The sequence below is a fragment of the Phaseolus vulgaris genome, chromosome 4 (assembly GCF_051622355.1).
Source record: "Phaseolus vulgaris cultivar YP4 chromosome 4, ASM5162235v1, whole genome shotgun sequence".
In the NCBI taxonomy this organism is placed as follows: Eukaryota; Viridiplantae; Streptophyta; class Magnoliopsida; order Fabales; family Fabaceae; genus Phaseolus; species Phaseolus vulgaris.
The window spans coordinates 36,026,498-36,036,507 of NC_143501.1; positions in this window are offsets into that span (position 1 = coordinate 36,026,498).

Below are 10,010 nucleotides of genomic sequence, written 5' to 3' on the forward strand. Positions count from 1 at the left end.
ATTATCAAATATGACATTTCAGTTAAATTGACATCACATGATCAAACTATCATTTGTCATTGTATGAAAAAATATTATTAAACAAGAAAAAAATACAAACAAGTATGGAAGGACTGGACTATAACCCATACAAAAGTAGGAACATCAAACTAAGACTAAAAAACATAGGAACTAAACACATAACATGATATAAATGTAGACCCCATAAAAGACTATCACAAAACAAGGACCACGAAAATATAGATAATTTTTTATTTTGGGACCTACATTAGTTGACTTCATAGCACCTTTTCTTTGGATGCCCCCAAACTTTTTAGTAATTTAAATATCATCGTCTTTATTCATACTAAGAAATTCTTCCATTTATTTATCCAATACTTTATCGTACATTCTTTCATGAAGTTTCCAAATGTGAAGAAATATTTGAAACAAGATAAAAAAAATCCTTTTTCTAAAGCATGTTTATCTATCTTGCCATAGACACCAAATTCCTCCAACCCATTTTCAGTATTGGTATGTACCCTCTATTGAAGATGGATGTTGCCCCTTCAAGACAAAGTGTTTGATGAAGCCAAATGTGTAATTTTCCTTTGTGTTTGTATTTGCTTTAAGGATGTCTTAGGTATAGATTAGAGGTTATTTAAAGTAGACTTTTTGCTGGGTAACTCACTTCTTAACCCTTGACCATGTGATAAGAGCAAGCACAAGTTTTATGAAAATGTTTTTCACATGTTTTGCAAAAAATATCCTTTACCGCATAGAAAATGAATTTGTTCTTCTCTAAATGAATATATTCTTTTCTTAAGTTGATGCCTTGAATAAGTGTTTTTTTGAAAATCATGTTTTATGCATCAAGTATCTTAACTAAGTTTTCATTACATCAAAACAACTGTGTTTCACTTGTTAAAAGGTTCTTGTTATCGTTTTGAAAATGAATTTGTTCTTCTGTAAATAAATAAATTCATTTTAATCTGGTGCCATGTTTCTCTTAAACGGTTTTTCACAGTTTTATCCTTGCGCCAGGGAGTTTGACTAAGTCTCCTACATATAAAAAATTCTTTCACTGCCTTTGAAAATAAATTTGTTCATTTTATTTTCAATCAGTTCTTTTTATAACAGCTTTAACTGTTTTTTGAAAGTTTGTTATAAAATGTTTCCTATAAAAGGAGAGTTTCTTCTGGCTTTAAAACGTTGTTCATATCATTGAGAAAACTAGTTTTACAACTGAGATATAAGAGATTTCAAAGGATTAGCATGAGTTCTTGAATGATTTTTCAAATCACAAAGTGTGTTTGTTCTTGGTTGGTTCTAAGTGATGGAGATCAAGCTCAAGAGGACATGGAGGCCAATGAACAAGATCAAGAAGAGGTAGAGGCACAAATGGAGGACGCCCATGGAGGTCAAAGCCCACCTCAAAGGATTACAAGAAGCATGTTCAAAGCTTTAGGAGCTAGGGGACATTTATTTTCTCACTTTGTAATTTCTTTAGTTGAAGGTGCTTAAAGGGAAACATTAGAAACCTCTTTTGTTATACCATCTTTTAGGCTTTAGTTAGGAGCTTTAGGAGGGGGGGTGTATTAGTAGATAGGTGTAGGAGTAGAATAGGAGGTGCCAAAGTGAAGGAAGAGGTCACACCTTCCTCATGCATGGTTTAGGCGCCGGTTTTAAATAGGTTTAGGAGGGAATTTTGAATTCTCTTAGATTTGATTTTCAGCACCTTAGGCTATAAATAGAGGTGCTCTCTTTGTATTTTTCAGATTTTGAATTTATCTAAAGAAACTATACTCAAAATTGGAGTGAGCATTGGAGAGCTTTTGAGCCTTCTTCTCTAGTCTTATCTTGAAGGATCATGGTTTCCTCAAGTGGCGGCTTGCACACTCATCTAGGAGCATCCATACTTCTAGTCGCGTGATCATCCATCCTTTCTTCCATCTTCATGAGCATTCTCTTCTCCTTCCTTTCTTCTCTTGTTAATTTCCTTGTCTTAGCTAGTTTCCTAGTTGTTTTGGTTCGGCAATTTCAGCTTGTTAATGTGTAGCTATGGTTCATTTGTGTCCTTGGCTGTTCTTCATCTTTTCTTCTTCAATTCCAGCATTTTGATTCGGTACCTTGCTGTTTTGTTTTGTTAATTAGTGTTTTTGCCTTTCCTCCATTTTCTTTTGGTTCAATTTGACAATATGTGGAACATCCAAATGAGTTTGGGATTTGGTACTAGTTTTTGGTGAGTTCTTGTCTTAGAACATTGATCCAACTCTAAGAAAAGTGCCTAAATAATGTCCAGCTCAAGGTGATTCCTAAGAATGTCAAGAATCATTCTCTATATGGCTAGTGGAATCACATCATGTGGTATCGTGAGTCTTAGGTTCTTCTTGTTTAATTGTTGAGTTGTGTGCACTTTAATTTCAAGAGCTCTTTAATTTTCTTGCAATTTAAGTTTCTGTTTTAGGTATTAATTGAGTTTTCTTGCTGTTTTTCTTTTGTTACACCAAGTGCTTGTGAAAAGGTTTATGGCACTCATTATTCATATGAGTATGGTTGCTCTTTTGGAATGGCATTCTCCTTCCTAGAGTTTACCTTAAGCTTCCTTTCACTTGTTGTTACTTTTTGTCATATGTCTTTTAATTTTGTAATCATGTCAAGTTTTGTCTTAGTCATGTTATTCCATAATTGTCATTACTTCTAGTAGTACTTTTATTGTTTTTGATTGTTTCTTGCTTTAGTGTCATATAATTTTCTGAATTGATATTGATCCTTTGTGCATTTTTCTTTTTAGAATTGAGTTCATACTTGTATTCTAGAACTATACAAGTTCCAATACATCATTTTCCATCATGTCTTTGCTAGTTCATAATTCTGTTTTTTGTTCCTATTAGGATTCCTCTGTTTCTGAAAAAAAAAAGTACTTACTGTTTTTCCTTATTGCAATTGATTTACTCACTGGAAAATTCTGAAATTCTGGATTTGTGATATTCAAAGTGTTAGAAAAGAGTAGAAAAAAGAATCATTCAAAAATTCAAAGTACACAAAAAATGATAAATAAAATAAAAAAGTGTACAATTCTGCCGAAAAGAATACGGTAATCTGGCAGCGATTTTAAAAAATTTATCTCAATTAATTGGCTTACTGTTTTTAATTGATTCCAGTGCCATTATTGAGTTAACATCTTGAAGTTTCTATGGTTTAAATTTCATAATCCAGTTCGCTCTACATCATTCCAGTTAAATCAGTGAATATCAAGCACAGTTTGCATTAAAAAAAAAAAAAAAAAAAAAAATTTCAGTAGCTAAATTTTTGTTTTCTTCATCTACTCTAGTGCTTTTCCTTAAGTATTCTTTTGTGTGCCTACTTTTCTCATTGAGTTCTTTATTTTCTTGATTGTCTTTCATTCTTACTCTTTGAGTTTGTCTTACATATAGTTTTCCCTTTGCAATTACCTTTCCTTGCTTATACCTTTTCTTGTTTGTCTTTATTGTTTCATTGGTTTTGTGGTGGTTGCTTTTGAGATTGGTGTGCTTGCTTTGACATCTTTCATTTGAGGATTCCAAGGCCTCAAGATCAGATTGGTGCAAGGACATTATTTCTTTGAGAGTGACCTATTTTTCTGCCACATTTTCACTTCGGCACTTTGGCTTAAAACTCACTGTTTTTGCTAATTTTTGTTTCTTAACTTGTTTGCTGTTTTTGTGTGTTTGCTGTTTTTATTTCCAAAATGGCTGGATTTTCAAGTGATGCATCATACAAGCAGAATTCTCCTTCCAAAGCTTCAATCCTTGGTGAATTACATGAAGCTCAAAGAACCATTAGACGGTTGGAGGAGAAATTGCAAAAGATGGAGGTGCAACAAGCTAGACCATCTCCTTCAATTTATGATGAGCATCATAGACCTTCAACAAGAGCTTCTTCCAATGATTTTGGCCGTGAAGATGAGCATAGGAGAAGGAGAACTCCACCCCAAGTCCATGGACAAAGACATCATCACCAAGGGGAAAGAACTCACTACGGCAATGGCTTCTATCATGATGCAAAGTCAAGGCTTCCTTCGGTCAAGCTACCTTGTTTTAATGGCTCTAGTGATCCTAATGTATATTTAGATTGGGAGGCTAAGTGTGAACAAATATTTGAGATCCATGACATCCAAGATGAGCATAAGCTTAAGCTAGCCACCCTAGAGTTTAGTGATTATGCCATGAAATGGTGGCATGGAATTGTAAAGGACATTATCTATCACAAGGGTCCTCCCGTGGACTCTTGGAACTCTTTAAAGGATCATATGCGCGCTAGGTTTGTGCCCCCACATTTTAGGAAAGACCTCATGTTGAGACTCCAACGGTTTCAACAAGGCACGCTAAATGTGGATGAATATTATAAGGAGCTTGAGACGCTTGTGCTTAAAATTGAATTAGAAAAAAGTGAGGAAGCTATGATTGCTAGGTTTGTGAGTGGTCTTAGGAAGGATATTCAAGACATTGTTGAGTTACAAGAGTATTCATCATTGGGCTCTTTAGTTCATCTTGCAATGAAGGTGGAAGCCCAACTTGCTAAGAAAAACTCTTTCAAAAATGCTTCCAATGATGGATACTACTCCAAGTCTTGGAGAAACAAAACTTCTTTTTCTAAACATCCTTCCAAAGATTCTTCTTTCAAACCCAAGGAAACTAAGCCATCTACTTCTAGACCTAAGTCTCCCACTAGAACATCCAATACTAAATGCTTTAAATGTATGGGTTATGGTCATATAGCTGCAAATTGTCCTTCCAAACGAAGTATGTACATGCATGAGGGCATTGTAGTTAGTGAGCATGATTCGGATTCTCCTAAGCATTCATTGCATTCTCATGCATCTAGAGAGGAAGAGAGCGAATGTCCACTTGAAGGGGACTTGTTAGTTGTGAGAAGACTTCTTGGACAAGTTTCACAACCTTTTGATGAAAGTCAAAGGGAAAATATTTTCCATACAAGATGTCTTCTTCAAAACAACATTTGTTCCTTGATAGTGGATGGGGGTAGTTGTGCAAATGTGGCTAGTACAAGAGTAGTAGATAAGCTTGGATTGCCTACTATCTCTCATACAAAGCCCTACAAATTACAATGTGATCCTGCCGGCAACTCGAACGTGGAGGAATCGCTTCGTAGCACTCTCTGCCTGTCTACGCGACTGCGTCTTCTGCAGAATCACCCTCAGAACCTTCTCTTGCTTCTCCAAACGTGGCCTGCAAAACACACAGACGGCGCCTCTAGCGGCCGTTTGCACTCCGACGATCAAGTTAACCCACAGAACCACCAAAGACTAGAAAACTAGTAGTGTGTGTGAAAAACTCTTGCTCTCTGTTTTTCGTATCCCCTCACTCTCACCCTGATTCTCTCTTTTATGCCTCTTTCCCTGCTTCTGGGCATAACAGCATTCTGTTATGCTTTTCTGGCATGTGTCAGAAACTTGTTATGCTTTTCAGAGAAAGCGTACCTTCAGAATCAGCAGTGGGAGCGTGAGAGTCTGTGTATGTCTGCGCGTCTCTGCGCTTGGCTGCGCCTGTCTGTACCTTTAGTGGTACGAAGTGCTCTTTTGTCTGGACCGCACCCCTCTCAGAAGATGACACGTGGAGGCCTGCAACTCACATCTAACCACCCACGTGTCATTTACTGGAAGGGCTCTAGCGCTTCTCTTTGTGTGCCCAAGTCACGCCCTTGCGGAGTAACTTAGGATATCTCTCTTATCTGGGTAAATCGCATACTCTTAGGAGAACATCGGGTGTGCCCGGTCTAGGCACACTCACCAGACGTTGCTCTCTGCGTAGGCGACTTACCCTTCACGATGCCACGCACGTAGTGGGTTGAGGGAATCACCAATCACTGACTGGTTTACTAGTTCCCTCAGGCCACTCTCGTGCATGATTCCCTGAGGTGTGCTCATGCGAGATCCATGCGTAACGCTCTCGCTGGGAACCTCAGTCCCAGTTTAACTGCGTGTAACACGAGACCCCGATGACAATACACCCGATGACTGATCAGTGTTTATTTGCTTCTTCGCGTTCTGCCTTCAGGCGTTAGTCTGAGAACTGGTCTGTTGGTGGCCACTTGGCTACTGACCACCGATCACCGTTCTGGATGATCTGTCCCCCAACCTCTCTGCCGCCTGGTCTGTCGGTGATCACTTGGTTACTGACCACCGATCACCGCTCTTGGCGATCGTCCCCCTGACCTCTCTGCCACCTGGTCCACGTGTCACCCTGCGAGTGGTCCACGTGGTTCTCTGTTGCTGACGTCATCAACTACCGATGACCGATCGGATCACAAGCCCCCCAGTCTCGAGTCGAGAACTCGTTCTCAGCGAAGAGACTTAGTGGTCGTGCCCTCAGTCCACGTGGCAAGTGGGGCCGCCTCACGTGCCTCCTCACGTGCTGCTTCTTTAACGTTTGGACTCCCTCTCTTAATCTCGCGACACGTGGCCCCATCAACGGCCAGTGTTGTGCGTCGCTAGCGCTTCTCTTATTCAAATTGGCGCGCCCTTTCACTGTTCCTTCATCTTCTTCAATCGACTCTCAGACTCTCAGACTCCCTGTGAACCTCTCCTCTGCGCACCTAACTTTCTTCAAATTTCCTGCTCTCACACCTATTGCGATCATCCAAAGGTATGGTTTTTCTTCCTCCTGGCCCTTTTTTGGTCATCTTTACCGATTGCATTTACCTTTCTCGTCATCATGCATTCATCTTCTCCTTTTCCTCTCTCTCGACCCGCGCTAGGGTTTTTTTCACGCTCTTACTCTGGCTTCTGCTTTCTCTTCTTCCTCTTTTCATCTGGGCATCCCCTTCTCCTTTCCCTTTTCTGTTTTCACCGAAACATTCATCATTCCCTCTTCTTCCATTCATTCTGACCTTTTCGTTTTTCCTCCATTTGCAGCTATCTCACGATGGCTCGCTTGAAACAAACAGCGCGCATCGTTGCCCCATCCTCTGGTGCACAGCCTTCCGCGAGTGCGCCATCCTCTGGTGCACAGCCTTCCGCGAGTGCGCCAGCTCCACCACCGCCTGTGGCTACCTCCTACCACGACAATGCCAGAGTCTACGAATGGGCTCCCCTGGCATTGCTAGCAGAAACCTCCACCCTGCTGCCCAAGGGTCATCTCACGTCCCTGCTAAGTCGCAACCCCGATGAGCCTTCCTGCTCCATCGACAGGGAGAATGACTTCAACATCCAAATCCGCATTCCTCCTCGAGGAATGCCTATCTGCGCGGATGACAGGGCCACCAGTGGGGTGCCCTTCGTCTTCGTCTACTCCGCTATTTTCAAGAGGTTGAAGCTGCGCCTCCCTTTCACTTTCTTCGAAAAGGAGCTGATGATGGAGTTAAACGTCGCGCCTTGCCAACTCCATCCAAATGCCTGGGCCTTCATCCGGGCGTTTCAAATCCTCTGCAACTATTTCGGGCACAACGCCTCCGTGGACGTGTTCCTCTACTTCTTCGAAGCGAAGAACCTTGGGGACAGGTCCTGGGTCAGCCTGAACGGGGTTGCTGGACGGGTGCTCCTGGGCCTGTACCAGCAATCCTTCAAAGATTGGAAGGGCGGATTCTACATGATATCTGCTACCCCTCAAAGTCCAAGTCTGCTCGAGGGGTACCCCCTCTACTGGGTTCCTGGAGTTGAGTTCAAGAAATCCAGGGACCTCGAAGCTATGGCCCCCTATGAGCGCAAGCTGTGTGGGCTGCTCCTGGGGGTCAAATACAATTCTGCTCGTCTCATCAAAGACGAGTTCGATGTGGTGGCCTTAAAAAAGTATATAGGTAGCTCTTCATTCTCCTCTTAGGATACCTGCACCTTTTCATGCATGCTTTTATGTGTTTTTTAACTTACTTGCATACCTTGGTCATCTAACTCTTCCTTTTTCCATCTATGCAGACTCAATGTCGGGGAAGGACAGGAAGCTAGCTTTACTGGAGCTTGCCAAACGTAGGGGAGCCAAGGGCACTGGCTCCTCTTCCTCTATAACTGAGCCCATCGCAGCCCTCCCACTCTCGGTCGCGCCAGCTGGAGGCCCCGAGCAAGGGAAGAAAAGGAAAAGGCTGGTGAAGGCTTCCACTTCAACTGCTGCTGCTGCTGCTGCTTCAACTGAAGAGGAGAGCTTAGGCTCTCCTCTTGTACACCGCCAGAGGAAGAGAGCAGCAGTTGAGGGGGCCTCATCTCTCCAGCCTGGAGAGATTGAGGTGGTGGAAGTAGAGGAAGGGTCTTCCCCTCCTCCCTGCGCTCAAACTGCCTCAGAACCCATCAACCTTCCTTCTCCAGGCCAGCAGTTGCCTCCAACTACCAAACTGCCATCTTCCCCCCCAGCAGGCCAATCACCTGGTCCATCCGCTCATCCTGCTGGGGGTGCTTATGCCCAAACTGGGGGTGCACCACCACCACTGCTGCCAATCCCTACCGCCACTGCTGAATGTGGTGGGTCTAGCTCGCGCCCAAGCGCTTCTGGGGCCACCCACGAGAATTTCAGCAGGGTCATCACCTTAGTTCGACAGCTCATAAGTAACCGGGAGCTCGTCGAGTGGAATGGTGATGAGGTTGACATGCACCTGGCATGGCAGGTGGTGCTCTCTCTGGAATTCTCCACCCAGCATCGCAAACAAATAGCCCTGGAGAAGAGGGTGAAGGAGCTTGAGCACGACAAGGAGTCACTGCGAAGTGACTTCGAAGCTGCTCAAGGGTCCGTTGAACTGATGTGAGGCATGGTGGAGAAGGCTTGGAGGGAATACCTAGCGCAGGTCCAAGAGACCATCAAGACGGAGATCTTGATGGGGCAGATGGTGAGCTCTTTGGACTGCGAGGTGGTGGAGCTTACGGCCGAGACTTCCTCCCTGCGCCAACAGAACACTCAGCTATTGGGGGAGCTCGAGTCCACCAAAGAAGCAGCTGCTGCTGGGGAGAAGAGACTTGAGGAGGTGGTGGGCAAACTGTCTGAAGCTGCCTCCTCCCTTGTTGCCGTCACCACTGAGAGAGATGCTGCGGAGGCTTCAAAGCAAGAACTGGAGGTGGAGAAGGCTGATTTGATGAACGTGGGTGCTGATGCCCTTACAGATGGATTCGAGCTAGCACTCGAGCAAATCAGATGCGTTCTCCCAGACCTGGACCTCTCGCAGTTCAGCATCTACCATGAAGTGGTGGATGGAAAGCTCATCCCTCCTGCCCCTTAAACCTTTCTATTCTCTGTAAATTTAACTTCTGCACAATTTTTCTTTGTACTTTAAAATTGTATAAGACTTGGCTATGAATGTAATATCTCAATGCTTCTTTTCTTGCATAAGTTTCTTCCCTTGTATTTTCTTTGAACTTCACTTATCTTTATGTGCGCGACTAACTGTTAGCTAGCTTAGGTTCAGCGCGATCTTGGGCTTTACCTTTCCTTTCGCACACGACTAAGTGTTAACCAGCTTAGGCTTAGCGCGATCTTGAGCTTCGTCTTTCACTTTGCGCACGACTAAGTGTTAACCAGCTTAGTCTTAGCGCGATCTACTTCTCTTATTCTTTCGCTTCTACTTGATCATGACTGGCTATTCCCTCAGCTTGGTGTTTAACAGTCCTCGTGCGCTGCTTTGCACCACTAGCCAATTACTGACGACTCATCAGTGATCGTTCTTTAGTCTTTACTTATCTTTCTCTGTCGCTCTAGCGCTAAGTGCATAGAGGACTTTGACATCGATCGCTCAAGGTGATGCCTCGTCTTGGGGAAAGAAAAGTGTTTCTCGCTAACCCCTCTTACTTTCCCCAAGGTCATCACCCTTTGGCGGGTTGAGTCGCTCATTCCCTGCCTCACTCCTGGGGTGAGAAGGGTTTCGGACTAAGAGTCTTACTGGGCCAATATTGGTGTATGCCAAGTGGGTAAGGACGTTTTGTCAAAACCTTTCCTTTCCCTCCCTTGGTCTTACTAGCACCCCTGGCTTTTCAAACCTTTAACTGCTTGCGCTCACACCTGGGGTGAGGAAGACTTAGATCGGTGCCAGTACTTGCGCCTAGGGCAAGTAGGGCC